We start from the raw sequence: 16445 nt of genomic DNA on the forward strand, positions 1-16445 counted from the left end.
CTTCTGGACATACACTGACCTGGAGATGCTCAAACTTGCAGGTCTGTAGTGTGTCAGTAACCTTACAATAAAACCTTTCCTGTTATGTAAAGCCGTAAGAAGGACTGCCAATCCCTAGAATACTTAACATGCAGTTATATATATGTAACATCTGGCTCGTATAATTTCTTATGGCGACAGGAGGAAAAATGTTGATATTGGTCCCAAGTAACTTTCATCTTATCTGAGCTGCATGCCACAGACAGACAGGGGGGCTTTAAGCCTGTAATTGGCCTTTCCCCAGGGTATGGAGCCTGTCCCCACATCCCAGACATTCCCCTTATTCTCCATCTCTGCTGTGTCCCTGCTTCCCCCACAGAGGGGGGTGGGGGTGTTGCTGTGTTTTGCTGGAGATTGTAACAAAGGGGTGTGAATGACTCCAGGGTACTGCCCTGAGATGTCCAGCACTGACCTTCTACAGTTCCCCACTGTTTAACAGCCTCACATCTGGACTGACCTGGGCTGACCGTCTCCCCATCCATCCGCTTTCAGTACCACACTCTCCCTCATCCAGCCCCTGTGTATCTTCTCTGTAGTCCCCTCAACCCTGGAGCAACACAGATCTGCTCTTAGAATGAGCCACAGGAGGTTCAGGATCAACTCCTGTCTTTCTCTTGAAGAAAGTGGCCCCTCTGGCTCTCCTGATGCCTTCTGTTCACCGCTTTTCTCCAAACTATAGTTTATCCTGCACTTCCCATTAAATATGTCATGTTTTACCCTGTATCTCTTGATATGTGTTCTCCAAACATAGGCCTCACTTTAACATACACACATACAACATGAACTCCTGTGCTCCGCTACAGTCCACGCCACTGTATTTTGTAGCATAACAACCCTTCTAAAACTGGAACAAAATACAGAGCTGGAAGAAAGATGGGTTTATCAGAAGAGAGTTATTTACCTATCTCTTCCTTCCTGTGTTTAGTTGGAGAGGATTACAGTTGGAGAGAAGAACAGTGATGGAGTTCACTCCCAGGAAAACCCAGGAATAGCCCCCATCTCAAGCTCTCTTCCTCCCAACCCCCTCTCTCAGCACCAGTACCCTGAGACGGCTGTGTTTACATTGTTCTGCACAGCTCTGGCCTAATGTACTATCTGTTTAATAGGCAGAGAGGAGCCTGTTTATAGAGAGGGACCTTTTTAACAGAGGTGATGGGCTGGTAGGCCAGAGGGCAAGACCAACTCATCTCACTTCCTGTTATCATTACCTCTCTTCTCTCAGACAGATAGGTGCTTGGCTCGCTCCGCTTTCTGCATTACTTATCCCCAGTGGCCTCGCCATCCTGCTGGCTGTGATTGTGCTCAATCTGTTGAGGAACACAAGAAGGCTCAATCAAGTTGCCTCATATTAAACCTCAGTGGCTCCACTTCTCAGCTCAATAGTAATTTGCATGTGCTGAATTTTAAATGTTCTGCTAAATCTATATCTCAGCCCAGTGAACTGAAACTTTATAGGAATTGCTTTGGTTTTAATAGCTGTAGAATTATAGAGCTCTCTGAATGTTGAAGCTGAGGGAGTAAGATGGGCTCATAAGGGTTTAATACACTAAACATTTTCTCTTTTAAAAGCATGTTAAGCAGACTTTTTCTTTTGGCATTTTTCTGTATCGAGTCAGAGTTGCATTCGCTGCATATGTGCATCTGCGGATATTTTTTGTCCTGGTTTCCATTGTTTACTGCGGCTGTTTAACTGTGGAGTCAAAATCCTTCACGTCAGGAGGATTTTTCATGTGGCCTGGAGTTTTTTTCCTCACGAATGTGTGTTTTTGAGGGTTCTGCAGGATTTAAACTGAATGTTTTTCACAGCCTCGGCCAGAAGTTTTTCTCACACTTGCACAGACCAAACGTGCAGAATGAAGTAGTTGATCTTTCTTGGGGATCTTCCATACTGCTCTCTTCACTTAAGCACTCTTTTTGTAATTCAGAACTCTTATTGTACAGAGCTGCATTGTCATCTTGCAGTGTTTGGGTGAGGTGGTCTAGGGAACGTGATCAGAGGGGGCTCTTCTTGGAGCTCCCACTAACACTCTCCATCCCTAGTGAATCAGGTCAGTGTGGTCTGCTGACTTGGCCTCCTGGCGTCAGACTTCATTTGAGCATGCTCCAACAAGACACCACAGACTGGGGAAAATCCCACAATGCCCAGCATTCACCCTTGGATTGTTAATAAGGAAGGCCGTAGAAAAAGCTGACCATTAGGGAAGATGGCGGGGTTTGCAAGAGACCCAACAATGACCCAGTGTCCCAGACGGTGCTGGCCAACAAACCACTTCATACCTTTATATTCCTTTGACTGGCACGTGACCCTTCTTTCATTTTTCACTGCTCTGTTTACATTCCATTTTTTCCATGATGAACTGCATTTGAAACTATAGCCAGATGTGCTTGCAAGTGTGTGTGCGGCCATGTGTGCATGCATGCATTCATGCATGTGCATCCTTTAATGTGCTTATTCTTGTAACAGTGTCTCAACTTCCTGTTGTCACAAACAGGCCCTCTGTTCCCTGTAGAAAAGCTCCACCTAAGGACAGATTAACTATCGGGTCATTTGTCGCTACCTGCTGAGCACAGGCCAGGGAAGGTCACGGCCCACAGGACATGTGTCTTTGTGTCTGTATGTCTGATCTGAAATGGAGACAGAGTAACATTCCAGGACCTTTGAGTGTCTTCCTTTAGATACCGATTGACCCCTTAGAGCCAGATTACAGATTTTTAGCCAGGTTGATGATTCCATTGTGATTGATCAGTTATGGGTGAAGAGTATATTAGTGACCGGTAACAAATGAGCCCTAGCTAGCCCTTGAAGAATTAGCATGTTTTTAGCTCTGCAGATGGACACGACTGTCTCGTTTCTCTATGTTCGGTTGACTCATCCTTGTGAGTCAGTGGACAGTAATTTTTCAGAACTTGTATGGACAGTTTCCCGCTGGCCTACACATTTTGGGACAGTAGATTAGTAGTGCCCCCTACTGCCAAGGATGGGCAAAGAATTGCATCCTGTAAACAAAGATGAATGGGGTAAGGTGGGGGAAGTAGGAGTGATCCCCTTAGGTCGTGGAACAAAGGTGGGACAAGGACTCCTCTTTGCTTTAGCGTGTAATTGTACCCATCTGAAACCATAGTCTGCACCTCCTTTTCTTCTCTACCCCCACCCCTCTGTTCACTCATGCCCACCCTGCAGACCACCTTGTCGCCCCAGGGATTCGCCCAGTCACCCAAAGGGAACGAGGCTGACCGATCACTATGGTAACTAAGCAGTGAGGGTCAAACCGGGTCAATCAGAGACAGACTCTTGCCACCCTTGCTCTGTCATTAATTACCCATAGTTCCCTGGGGCACTGCTCTATGTGTAACCACATAGCTCAACAGGCTGGATCCAAGTGGTGTGAATGTATGATCAGGTGGAGCGCACCATTTGTTTCATATGTGTATCTGTGACAGGGTCAGAGTGGTCTTTATTACCAGTTAAGTGAGTGTACCACCTCTGACAGTGTTTGGAAACTGGTGTGTCAAATGGATATGTCATGTTAGTAATAAAAACTCAAATCTTTCCTATGACCTTTGGTTTGTTACAGAGACCTTTGAGTCTAAAGGAAGGCTCTATGTGATTAAATGTTTGAAAGGTTCATAGCAGAGCAATCTAAGACAAGTCCGGCAGCATCTCAGTGTTTGATTTGAGCAGCGAGAGCAAACAGACCCCAGTCTGCTCTAACTTTAAATGTTTAAATGTTTATAGGTCGTGACAACATTAGCTGTATCTGGTTTTGAGGTCAGCTTTCAACTTGAGCTGGTATTTGCATTTGTTAGGAGCTATGGGGATAAAAAAATGCATACAGCTTCCCTTCTTTTTTTGTGTTTGGCAAGGTTGCCTTTTGTTGTTCTTGGAATCATCGTGTATGAGCTAGAAATGAAACTCATCTGTTGAGGGATTTTGGGAGAATGGACCACTCTACTCTCCTCATAACATGATTGACATCAGGGTGCAAAGAATAGGGAGATGCCCCCCAGGCTCTCTGCTGGGGTCTGGAGGTAGTTAAGTATCCCTCTGTCATCCTCTCATTCCATATTATTAGTGTTTTCTGGCTTGGTTTTGAATGTCTTTTTTGCTTTTTTGTCTTTCTCCTCCCCTAACCCTTTTATCTTTATGATTATGGTTTTGTGTTGATTTGCAGAAATGTGTCTCATTATATGTGTGAAGCCTTTATTTGGGGCAAAAGGGTGTATCTGGTAAAGCAGTGCAAAGAACTGTAGCCACATGCTGAAACATCATGTAAGAGACTGAAACCAGAGCGGCCAATGTGAACATGTACGCATCGACAAAATATTTGTAAATTGATTTTCGAGAAATGCCTCAGAACAGTTGCCAAAATACTGGATATGTTTAGTGCAATTATGACAAATAGAGACCGATTACCCACGTTTGCTAGGTACAGCACACAGAAAGATGTATGTTCAATGAGCTACACATGACATAGATACATAGAATGTGTTGAAATAACTAGAACATGTGGGCTATTGTACAACAGTGAATTTTGATTGGCCTGCAGAGTTTTGTTGAAAAGTTTCCACTGTCTGTCATGGTGTGTACTAACTGAAGCCAAAACTAAGCTGTTCCAGCCTTCCACGCTAAATTTTATCCAATAGGAAAACTTGATTTAAGAACATGTGAGGGAAAACCTCACTAATTCATGTGTTTTCCCGCTCTAGCTTTCATCTAGAGTGAACTCGCATGCCCCACTTTTCTTCTTCTATTGTTCTAAGCTTGGTGTATTTGGAGACACATGTGGGCCTGTTTGTCCCACTGTTGTTCTCATGGAAATAGGAAAAGGAATGAAAGTAACCCAAAACGAGCACCGACGCCTAACCACTAACTATGAGCGGTGGGAGGGGTGGAGGGATGGAGGAGACTGGTTTCTCGTACGCCTGCCATGTGCCCCCTCACCACCTCCTCCCAATCTCCTGCCCCTTAACTCTCCATCTTCTGCACCCCACTGTTTTTTCTTCTGTTCTGAGTTATTTAAAATGCTGTGTGTTCTCTCTTTCATGTTTGTAGTTGTGATGTTTGTGTGTTCTGAGTGCTGTGTGTCTTAACATCACAGCAGAGATATCTGCTCATCTCCTCTCATAACTCCAAGCATGGGGGGGCGCTACTGACAGTGACAACGTTTATGGCCTTTTGTATGCTTTGTATTGAGTGTTTGAGAAGCATAATAAATTATACCGGGTATGATTTGATAAATGTGTGTTCACTTTTGGTGGCCATGTTTGTGTTGAAATTGTCATAAGCTTTCAACTAATTTTCAGCTGAGTATTGTGGCTATTAGGAGTTCATTGTTGAGAAAATGAAACATTGACTCAAATGACGCATTAAACACATACTGCACATCTGGCTGTCAGGATCACAAGTTCAGATGTCCTCATTCACACTGCACCAACCACTACTCCACATCCTGTCTAAAACATAACAATACAGAGGTTAAACTGCAGAATCAAATATTTATTTTTGCAAGTTTGCATTACTGCAGTCTGCAGTCGGCTGACTGTGCTCATACTGTAATGTTTCTATTTAATTTCTTTGAATAGACAAAACTTTTGCTAAAAGCAGTTGTTTAAATATATCATTATATGTTTTTGTACACGACTGATTATAATAAACACAAAGTCCTGAGCCCCAATGTTATACAATACAAAATGCAATAAGTCTTACATTTACAAAGATCATCATTCAGTTTGTGCAGAGTGTCAAAGAGGTGCTGACTCAGCTATTTGGTCATTTTGGAGGCTGTAGTGCAACAAGATGTGGCACTGCATTAAATTATCGTTAAAGTTGTTTGCAGTATGGGCGCCCGGTTAGGTCAGTGGGTAGAGCTGGCGACCCATGTACCAAGGCTGAGTCCTTGCTGCAGCGGCACAGGGTTCGAATCCGACCTGCGGCCCTTTGCTATGTGTCATCCCCTCTCTCTCTCTCTGCCCCCTTTCCTGTCTGTCTCCAGCTGTCCTATCAAATAAAGGCAATAAAAAGCCAAAAAAAAAAAAGTTGTTTGCAGTATTTTGTTCACTAACATTAACGTCAGTGGAGGTGGCCAAACTACTACAAAGATTTTTAGAATTTAAGCCCATCATGCCAAATCATTCTCTGTTGAGTCAGTAAGTCCATATGTGCTCAAGTGATTTGACATTCAAAACCATTAACATGTCATTATACTATTGTATTACTGTCTTATAAACATTTCACAAACGTTGCACATTTTCTGTCTGTCTGTTTTCATTTGTTAAATACATCTTTCTTATTAAATAGCCTTACTCACTGTCAGCCAGTGGTAGAAGAAGTATTTACATCCTTTACTTAATAAAACGGTACCAATGTCACATTATAAAAAGGCTTAATTACAAGTATTCTTCCTGCATTCAAATTTGTATTTAAAAGACTAGTGTGTAGTATTTAGCTATATATATATATAGCAGTGAAGTTGCAGATTGCAACCAATTAAATACCACTCGCCTTCCAAGCTCATAGGAGAGACTACAGGAGGTGCCTGTGAAACTCGTGAAAAAAGCCCATTCTAGAGCCAGTGTTTGGTTTGTCCGTTCTGGGCTTCTGTAAAAACACGGTGATTCAACATGCCAGTTTTCATGGAAGGTGATTACAGTAACAAAAACTAAACGACTGAGATGATTATTCACTAATGAATATATACCTATAAATATTATATTCCATTACTGCCAATAGATCCTCCTCAATGTTGCACACTGGACCTTTTAATTGTTTGGTTTTTAAGAGAAAAGAGGTTAGAAATACTCATCATAATTTCCCAGGACTTCAACACGATATTTTGTTTTGTCCAACCAAACAGTCCAAACCTCAAAATTTTCACTTCACTTTAATTTGAGAAGTTGAAACCATGAAATGTTTGTCCTTTTAGTATGAAAAATGATCTAAACGATTAATCAGTTATTGAAAGACACTCTTACTAATTGTCTAATCAACTAATCTACTAACTAACTAAATTTAAGCTCAAATTTTATTGGGGGTTTTTGTTTTTTAAAAATGCATAATATTTTAAAAGATGATATGTTTTCTATGTAAAATCTTAATTTGTAAAGGTGGCTGTCAGACAAATGTAGTTGAATAAACAGAGCACTATTTGCCTCTGAAATTTAGTGGAGTAGAAGTATTATTTGTACTGAAATGGAAATACAAGAAAAGTACTTCAAAATTGTACTTTAGTACAGTACTTCAGTGGTTAAGGTGAAGCTTAAATATAAATTGGTAATATTAGCTAAGTGGTATACTTTGGACACTTGAGCACTCAGACCATCAAGCGCACAGTGACACTGTAATTCTCACGGTCTTAGTGGTGTTTGGAGAAGCAGTGCCTCTTTGCCAGCGGGATGTGTTTAGTCCTTGTTTAACAGCTAGGCTCTGGGCTGCATCACAGCATAGACAAACAGACAGACAAGGCATTAGTGATGTGTTTACCATCTGTTCAGGAAGGACAGACATGATGGGAGAGGATGAGGAAGAGAGACATTTTCACGGTGTTCGAAGGCAAGGTTGGGGGGGGTAGTCTGAGGATTTACTACCATACATCAACCGTTATTTATCAGCGGCCAGTCAAACATTGGTGTACACACTGTGGCACACTGTCATCCTTAACTTGGATGACAGGCCATGGTTTGTCAATGATGCTATCTTCTCTATGATACAAGACCCACCTGGGATATGGACCCCAAAGGTGACAGGGAGATAATCACATTGGAAACAGCTGCCAGCACTTAGAAACCCCCTGCTGACTGAAAATATCACACCCAGAATTTTTGTCCCTCACATTAGGTACACTTGCGAAACTTGTCAGATAGTAAGAGAAATGCTGTTTCCTTCACTTGTTTAGGAGGATGCTTGCGTGTGAGGGGAACACAGTTTATGACCCAAGAACATTGGGAGTTGAAAGGTGGTCCATTAGACCCAAGAGAGATAAGGTCAGGATTGAAGCGGGATGGAATATGGTAGAGAAATTAGTTCATTCTTAACTTATATTTGGTGTTGCAATCCATCCATGCCTCCACTCCTCCAACGCTATCTCAGCCCCTAGTCATGCAAGACTTTCTCGCAAAAAGCCTCAATGGAGCTGTTATTTAATTTGATATGTGTTATCGCACTTGTGAGCTCCAGCAGTGTTGATTTTGTCGAAGATATAAGTTATGATTTCTTAAAGTTATGATAGTCTTGGGGGATTTTTTATCACGTCAGAAGAGTTTAAGAGTCTGTGTGATTTGGCCCGAGCAGAGTTATGCTTTCACAAGGAAGGCAATGAGAAGAAGAAGAAGAGAGGGATGGGTGAAGAAATCTGGGAAAAAGGGGGACAATAAAGGAGAGAATTATGTATTTAGTCCGAGTAAAGTAAATACAAAAAAGAGGTGTTATGCTCCATTAATGGCTTGAGCTAGTCTCATTGCCATTCCTGGTAGTGTTTTTAGCTGAGCTGTGGGCTTAAGCCTGGGAATGTTTGTGCAGTAGAAACCCTGGGTGATGTTGTTTGTATTGTTCTATTTCAGCCTGTGTGTCGAACCAGTGTCAGCAGACCAGGACTGCGTTTTGTTTTCACACACACACACACACACACACACCACAGCCATTCACTCATCACCCTTTCTGCGTGTCTCCATCCTGATCCCAGCTCCTAACTCTCTTTATGCCCCGTCCTTGTTTGCATCTATTGGTCTTTGCCCCTTTCAGAAAACGTAGGTCAGTGCTCAAATGAATTGCCATGAAGAGATTCTAGTAAACCCTGCTGATATTCCAAGTGTTATAACAGATGGAATTCATGCAGGTCGATGGGTGTTAGTGCGCAGACATGCAGTCTGCAGATGGATCACTGTATGTCTGTGCTCTCTTTCATTCTATGCTGCGTGTTGTTGTGTCCAGCCCTCCTCATGACACTTTAGTAAACACAAGCATAACACATATACCTCCTGTTGCCTGTATGTCTGCATATGTGTGTGTGTGTGTGTGTGTGTGTGTGTGTGTGTGCTCCAGTCAGACTGGGTTCTTACTGTTTTGGTGGGGACCGGCATGCTTCCATACAACCTGTGTTAGCAGTGGCACGTTAGTATGTATGTGTGACAGAGGACTGCTGTGTGTGCAGGTCTCAGGTCTTGGATAACTCACAGAAAGAGCGTTTTCTTCACAGCCCACTGCTCTGATACACTGAGGGATATGTCACTGTTAAAATAATATATTTAATCTTACAGGTTTTTCTGTAATGACAACCTTTGAAAAGGTTGATGTCTCATCTGAATAAAACTTAAATTGTAAAAGGAGACTTGTTATTAGCTTATGTGGACCTTTATTTTGAAAGTTTCCTCCTCCTACCACAACTACCCCTTACTGTGACTACCCATATTTCCTAATTCTATTTTGTATCTCTTTTTTTGTGTAAAAGGGGTTTCCAGTAAAAAAAACGGTTGGGTGAACATGCCTGTAAATGTTTATTACACAGCATTTACCCAATAATGCCTTTATTTCATTGTGTGTGTGTGTGTGTGTGTGTGTGTGTGTGTGTGTGTGTGTGTGTGTGTGTGTGTGTGTGTGTGTGTGTGTGTGTGTGTGTGTGTGTGTGTGTGTGTGTGTGTGTGTGTGTGTGTGTGTGTGTGTGTGGGTGTGGGTGTGTGATCCATGTTTAATCTTTTCTGTAAGTCTGTTGACACAGAGACCTCTCAAGTTAGCAGACAGTTTATAATCGTGTGGATCATAATTGACTGGTAAATCGAGAATTGGTCTGAGTCATATCATAAGTGTGCTCATCAGGCACACTCATACTACCGTCACTGCATCGATAAGATCTCCCCTTAGTGGAGGTCTTAATTAATTTCCTTCCCATCATCCCCAAACTTTATTCCCATCTTTCCTAACTCCCTATTTTCTCTTATCTTTTCTTCTTGTTTGTCTTTCAGGATTTTTTTTTTTGTTTGTTTATGAAATGTTATAAAATGTTCCAGTGCTTTCTTATTTTAAGCGGAATTCATCTCTACATCCACCCAGGTGTGTGTACAAGTGTGCGTTTTCAGGGGAATGGAGGGAGATTATTTGTTTTCCATTTCCTGTGTCAGTAATGAGTGTTCTATAAATGTTTAGGGAAGAGCAGTCGTGTGTAGGCGTGTTTGTCAGTGTCTATGATAGAGATATGCACAGGTTGGCAGGACGGTCCAGTTTATGATGTAGACAGTATTTACACAAAAAACACACACACAAACACTCACGCATGCACATCTAAATACACAGTCAGCCCCTTGCTTAGGCTTAGCACCCCCTTCCTTTAAAACAGATGTGCGCATTACGTCTTTTTCATTTACCCATAAATACGGTTACCTCTTTGACCTCTGTGATAATGTGGGGTTCAGAAAAAGAAGCCCAGCCTCTCCCCATATGTGACACACTTCCTGGCAAACACATACATAGCCCTCCTCCTTATAGAGACAAAGAGCCCACCAGCTGTACCTCAGAGTAATGACTCACAACAGCGCACTAGTGACGCAGCTCCCTGGTTATTCATGACGAATTCCATGTTTTATTTAAACTTCACTACAGAAAACCTACCCATAAGAGAGCTCCGCATCCACTAAAACAGCCTATGATGACACCCTGTCAGGTAAGAAATGATGGCATGGATAGAGCTGACGTCAGCGATGCAGAATAAAGCCATGAGCCACCTAACATACTGCTAATAGTTTAAAAATATCCAGCTCTTTGACTCCAGTCCATTTCCTTTCTATTGAAGACTTCTCCAAGACGGAGGGATGGAGTTTTGGAGGGAAAGAGACAGTCCATGCAGGCTGGGATCAAGGGTACCTGGGCTCGGCATGGTGCAACATTGCCCCCTAATGTTTAAAAGTCTCCACAAGCCATGGAACTGAATTAAAGAACATCATCTCTTCAGAGGCTAAAACTTTATCTCACTCTTATGAAAACATGCTCATATGAACTTAAAAATGTGTTTTCCTTCAGATAAATCATGAAAAGGATCACACTAAGTTGCCACTAAACTGTAACAAATTTGTAGTCAGCCTATTCCCAGCCAGTCAAGCCAGACTCTTATTTTGAAATAACCTTCTTTGTGCTTGTTAAACTTATTCAACCCCCCTACCTCTTTTCCCTTCTCTCCATGTGTGAGACTGAAACAGGAATCAGATGGGCTGCTTTAATCTTTCACACTACATGTTTCTTTATTAAAAAAAAGATGCAAGAGAAGAAATGTGATCTCTTGTATCATGTCTGTATCACATTTCTGTTTGGCTGCAGTGGAAAATGAAACTGAGCAACTGCAAAATGTCGAAGCCAGTTGTTTTGCTTCGAATCCCATCGGATAAATTGCGGTTGTTTCATTCTGCCTCGTCTAGAAACCGTCTGTTTACCTCAGGATGTTTTCTCCCTGCTGGAGCCTCCTTCGTCAATTAGTAGTGGATGTAATGTACTGTCCTTGGCAGCACTAGGGTTTTGTGTGTGTGTGTGTGTGTGTGTGTGTGTGTGTGTGTGTGTGTGTGTGTGTGTGTGTGTGTGTGTGTGTGTGTGTGTGTGTGTGTGTGTGTGTGTGTGTGTGTGTGTGTGTGTGTGTGTGAGAGAGAGAGAGAGAGTGAGTGTATCTACTCATGAATGCGTATGATTCAGTTTCTCACAGTGTGAGAAAAGTGCAGGGGGTTTAACATGGCCCTGGGGTTTGTGGCTGCAGAGTAACTCTCATCTGGTGAATTACACCATAATCTGTTGCAGCCTATGTCACAAAAATAAAGCCTCATTAATTCCCTTATGTTTCTAAGCACTTGGAGTATACTGCCTTGATACACTTTTTCACATTCAAAGCTATGCGATAACAGAGTATCAGAGGAACTGCAGGTCTGAGCCTGAGTGTGATAAGCAGGCAGAGTGTCGTGTGCCGGGCAGACAGAGTCCAGCCACAGTGACCAGCATGTGGCTGACTGGTGGTGACAGGGCGGCGTGCGGGGACTGTGTGTTTGTGTCTGTGATTGGGTCACATGTCTCCTCTAAATTATAGCCCTCAAGCTCTGAGCCAAGCCAACCTTTGACACACAGAGCAGATGAAGTGCAGATAAAAGACAGAAAGATGCATGTGGAGACAGTGGCTTAAAGAGGATAAAAGGTAAAAGGGAGAAGCACTGATGTAAAAGTTATTGAGAGCTTTTGCCTGTATTTACAGAGAAGCAGCTGCCCGTCCATCCCTCTTCCAGCAAGCTGACCTTCAGCCGTGGGTCTGTCCGTGTCCGTATGCAGGAGTCCATTGATTTCTCTCCCAACAGTCCAGTGTGCAGACTGGACCGCTCGGCTGGGCAGAAACAAAACAGACTCACCTCACACCTTGTGTGGTAATTCAAGCCTCATTTAAAGCAAAAGATTTATGTCTCGGTGTTCCCACAAACATAACAGGCATCAGGCTGATGGAGCCAGACCAGAGGTCACCTTACCTTTAAGAGCTTTTCCACCCATGCCATCTATCATTCCATCTATCACACAACAATCTGTCCAATCAATCACATTGTCTAATCTTTTGCTATTTCTTTTTTTTATTTGTGTTTTTCTTTAACTTGGCTCCTCAACTATGTTTTTTTGAATGAATGTTTTCTCTGAACTGAGACGTGCAAGAGTTGACTGACTGATGGACAAGCCACAGAGTAGTGGTCATGCTGTTGACCACATCCAGTACATTCCATTAATTAATAGATTTGTTTTAAAGAAAACCCTGTTTTGTTTTCATTTTGCATTCAAGCAGTGTTTTGCTCAGTCATCAGATAATCAGGATGATGATGATCAAACGATCAATGATGAAGAGAGTGGTGACAGACTGAAAGTTGTAATCATTAAGATGTCAGACCTGGTTTATTTGGCGATACCTGCGGTCACTGGTGGTAACAACAAGTGCGGTTTAGTTTTACACAAACATTCTTTGAGCAAAAACGCATTCTGTTTCCATCTAGTACAGGAATGGCTGACTCCGCCACTAACAATAAATGAAAACTAATATCTAATGACAGTGAAAATGCGTATCAAAAACAGTTTTTTTTTCATGAAAATCTGAAAAATTATAACTTACCACAGGATATTTAAGAGAACAGGTAACCCACTGACTATTGGCAGATGTTGTAGTTTGTACAATTCAAATCTCTCACCTCGTATTTGAGCAACAGAAAAAGCTAAATCCTCACAATCATTGCAAAAAAATTATGGGGTGATATGAACAAAGCAGCACATTATTCTGTTGTTTGAGCTGGTTAACAGCAGAAAAGATGAGGGAAATGCAAAGAAATGTGGATAAGAAGGGATGAAATTCAAGCTAGCAAGTGATTTGATTAACTGGTCATCTTCCGCTGTTTAGTATATGTGTGATCCTGTGTGACGACTCGCTCTTCTTTGTGTTTAGAATCATGTTTCCGCTCTCCTTTTTAAAGAACTGACACCTCCACACCTTTCACACAAGACAGAATAATGGTTGTAAAAGAGAGCCAGAGATAAACTTTATTTTTCCATTCCCGCTCAACTTAAGGCAAATTTCCGTCTTTTAATAAACAGAAATTTTCCGGTGAACCCGGTCTCGGATTCATCATTGTCATCACCACAGGTTACAATGAGCATATGTCCCTGCTGAGACGCTCTCTGTGTGTGCAAGTGCACTGGCAGGCTCAGATAAGGCGCACTCATCTACAAAATGTCTGTCAAAGCATTGGTGAGTTTGCTCTGAGTTGTTTACATGTTCAAAATCCTGCCAGTCACTCTGAGGGCGAAGACATACTTGTTTGTTTTCCAGCTGTTCTACTACAAATCAATAGTAAGTTTGCTGTACATAATTTAGAGTCAAAGTTTAGTTGCTGTCTTCTAACTTCAAGATTTATGTGTTTTGTTTTTGGAAGTCTGCTTGTATCCCTTCCAGCTTTGCGTGTTGTTATTTGTGAATGCAAATTGGATGTGATTACACATTTGCAAATGAAGCACATGTGTGCATTTCCAAAAGATTTTTTTTCTAGTTGCTATGGTAATGATGAGCTGTCTGACATCCATGTAAGGTGACTCCTGTCCAGGGTGTCTTTTAGTTGACTAGAACAACTGACCTATAGCCAGCTTTGTTCATGCTCCCATAAGGACCCCCACCTCCAATACCCACCCCTCCCCCTGCCCTCGGGCTCAGAAAAAGGTTCATTGTGCAGGCAGGGAGCGAGGCAAGCAAGGCCTGTTTCTGGTTAGCGCGCTGTGCTGCATCTGAAACACTCACCTTCCTCCAGGGTTTGCATCTGGAGCTGGTTTCCTGTTCAGGCTGCGCCGGGCAGGGGCGGAGTTTGGCCCGGCTTTGTGATTGGGCGAGATTGAGCCTTTATGGACCCCAGGATGGTTGGATTGCCAAAAAGTAATCTGTCAATCACTGGAATACCGATTCAAACCAGAGCATAATGCAAGAGAGAGTTTAGGATTGGTGCAAAGGCGTGAGCAAGAAGCCAGTGATGTTTCAGTGATATACTAATAATCCAGTGGCAAATTTAGTCATCAGCCAATCTGCCAAGCCTATTCAGAGAACAAAGAAGTGTTATGTTCTGTATTTTTATCCAAAGTCAGCTTTTCTTTGGGAAATATTGTGTCATGATAAGAAACTCTCTAGTAATTTAAAGTAATGGCTTTATTTGAGTAATTGCAGGCCCTAAAATTAGCATTGTTTTGAAAGAGCAATGCCATTGTTATTCTATAATTGTGTGTAATAGTCACATTAGAGCATGGCAGCAGGACCAGTGCATTCAGTAATGGTGTGTAATAAGAACGTTAGCTTCCTGTTATTACTGCAGTAATTCTGTAGTTCAGAACATGAGCACTGCCCCCTAAATCTGCGCTGTGGACCTTAAACGCCACATGGATTTAGCAGCATTCTTTTCGGGTCTGTCATTGACCGTATTTTTGTAGGGTTTCCTGGGGAAAATGTTAGATGGGTTTTTGAAAGTGAGATGAATGCTGTGGCAAAAAGATACCCTTAGGAAGTCAATTTAAAGGAAACTGGCATTAGTAGAAAATATGTATATATGTAGTGTTTGATAATTGATGCATGAACCTGTAATCCTAAAAGTATTTAAATGTTGTAGATGGTCCAGATGACACAAAGTCTAACCACTCAATACTGGTGGCCCTTCAAAGTCAGCTACCTAAAAGGTCAAATGAATCTAACACAATAAAACACATAATATCTGAGTGCAATACTCTGATCTGTGTTATCCTAAGTGCCATGGAAAGCATGCCGTATTCTGCTCCATTCTGTTCCCAGAGGTGGACAGTATACTACCTTTCCAGTGAGCCTGTGTGCCAGCGCTATGAGTCGGGCATTGTTAGGTTTAGCTTCATTGCTGGAAAGAGCTTTAGTCAGTCTTCCCACTCAGCTTTACTCAGTTAAGTCTTAGTTCTGTACCAAAGACCTCCATTTCCTGCTCTGGCGCCATGGCATGCAGCTGACAGCAGTTTTTATAGATCTCCTGAAGGGACCCAGTTACTGTGCATGCTTCCTCTCACACGTGAAAACATATACAACATACTGTATAGTGCACAGTTTGCACACATGGTTACTGTGGTGCACAGATAACAGTAATTGTATAAAGGTGCCATGAACCAAAAAAGATGTTAAACAAGACATCTAGGGACAAAAAGGTAGATTCTGATTCAGTTTATCTCCAAGGTGGTCCATAGATAAATGTGAGATGATCAGAAAAAAGACAAAGCAAGGCAAAATAATGTTTTCCGACTTTTCTCTGACTTTTCTCTATTTTATGCTTTTTTCTTGTGAAATCTTTTTCCTTCTTAAAATCCCTCAAATGAAACAATCAAACAAAGGAAAACCCACCCTTTGTTTGAAATGCTCACAACTCATAGCCCTGAAATGTGAGGATGAAACCACTTTTCTAGGCAACTTTAATTTTTCCATTTTAAAATATATGCACAATTAAAATAATTTAATCCTCATTTTAGTGGTAATACATTAAGTTATATCCCACAAGCCTCTTTTTAATATTCAAATACCACAATGATCATAAATGATTACAGACATGTTTCTGCTTTTAATCAAGGCTGGTGCAAGGTAGCAGCAAGATAAAACTGCATAATGGTAACTTTGATCAAACCAACAACCTTTTTACTATCTGGCAGCTATGCTGACCAACCTGCAATCTGTCAAGCAGTAGACCACATGTTGCAGAACAATACACAAAAAAACTGGATGGCTACAACTGAGAACACATACCACTGATATACTCAGAGGCCCAGGAGGTAACACTAGTTCAGGTTTGAGTGAAGTTATTCTTGACAAATTATGTGGACCTATAGAGCCCCTCTAGAGCTCCTCTTTCAGCTCCTCCTCTCCCCACTGACCCGT

The 16445-nt window shown here is 41.9% G+C and overlaps 1 protein-coding gene and 1 long non-coding RNA gene across 2 annotated transcripts in view; both read left to right on the plus strand.

Annotated features, from left to right (window-relative positions):
- The window catches only part of scfd2 (sec1 family domain containing 2), an 83509-nt gene that overhangs the window by 19215 nt on the left and 47849 nt on the right, over positions 1-16445 (plus strand). The window lies entirely within an intron of this gene.
- LOC127350078 (uncharacterized) lies at positions 9509-11674 on the plus strand. Its single transcript, XR_007880515.1, has 2 exons — positions 9509-10688; positions 10818-11674. It is a non-coding gene; the product is annotated as an uncharacterized LOC127350078 (long non-coding RNA).

The sequence above is a fragment of the Dicentrarchus labrax genome, unplaced genomic scaffold (assembly GCF_905237075.1).
Source record: "Dicentrarchus labrax unplaced genomic scaffold, dlabrax2021, whole genome shotgun sequence".
NCBI classification, from domain to species: domain Eukaryota; kingdom Metazoa; phylum Chordata; class Actinopteri; family Moronidae; genus Dicentrarchus; species Dicentrarchus labrax.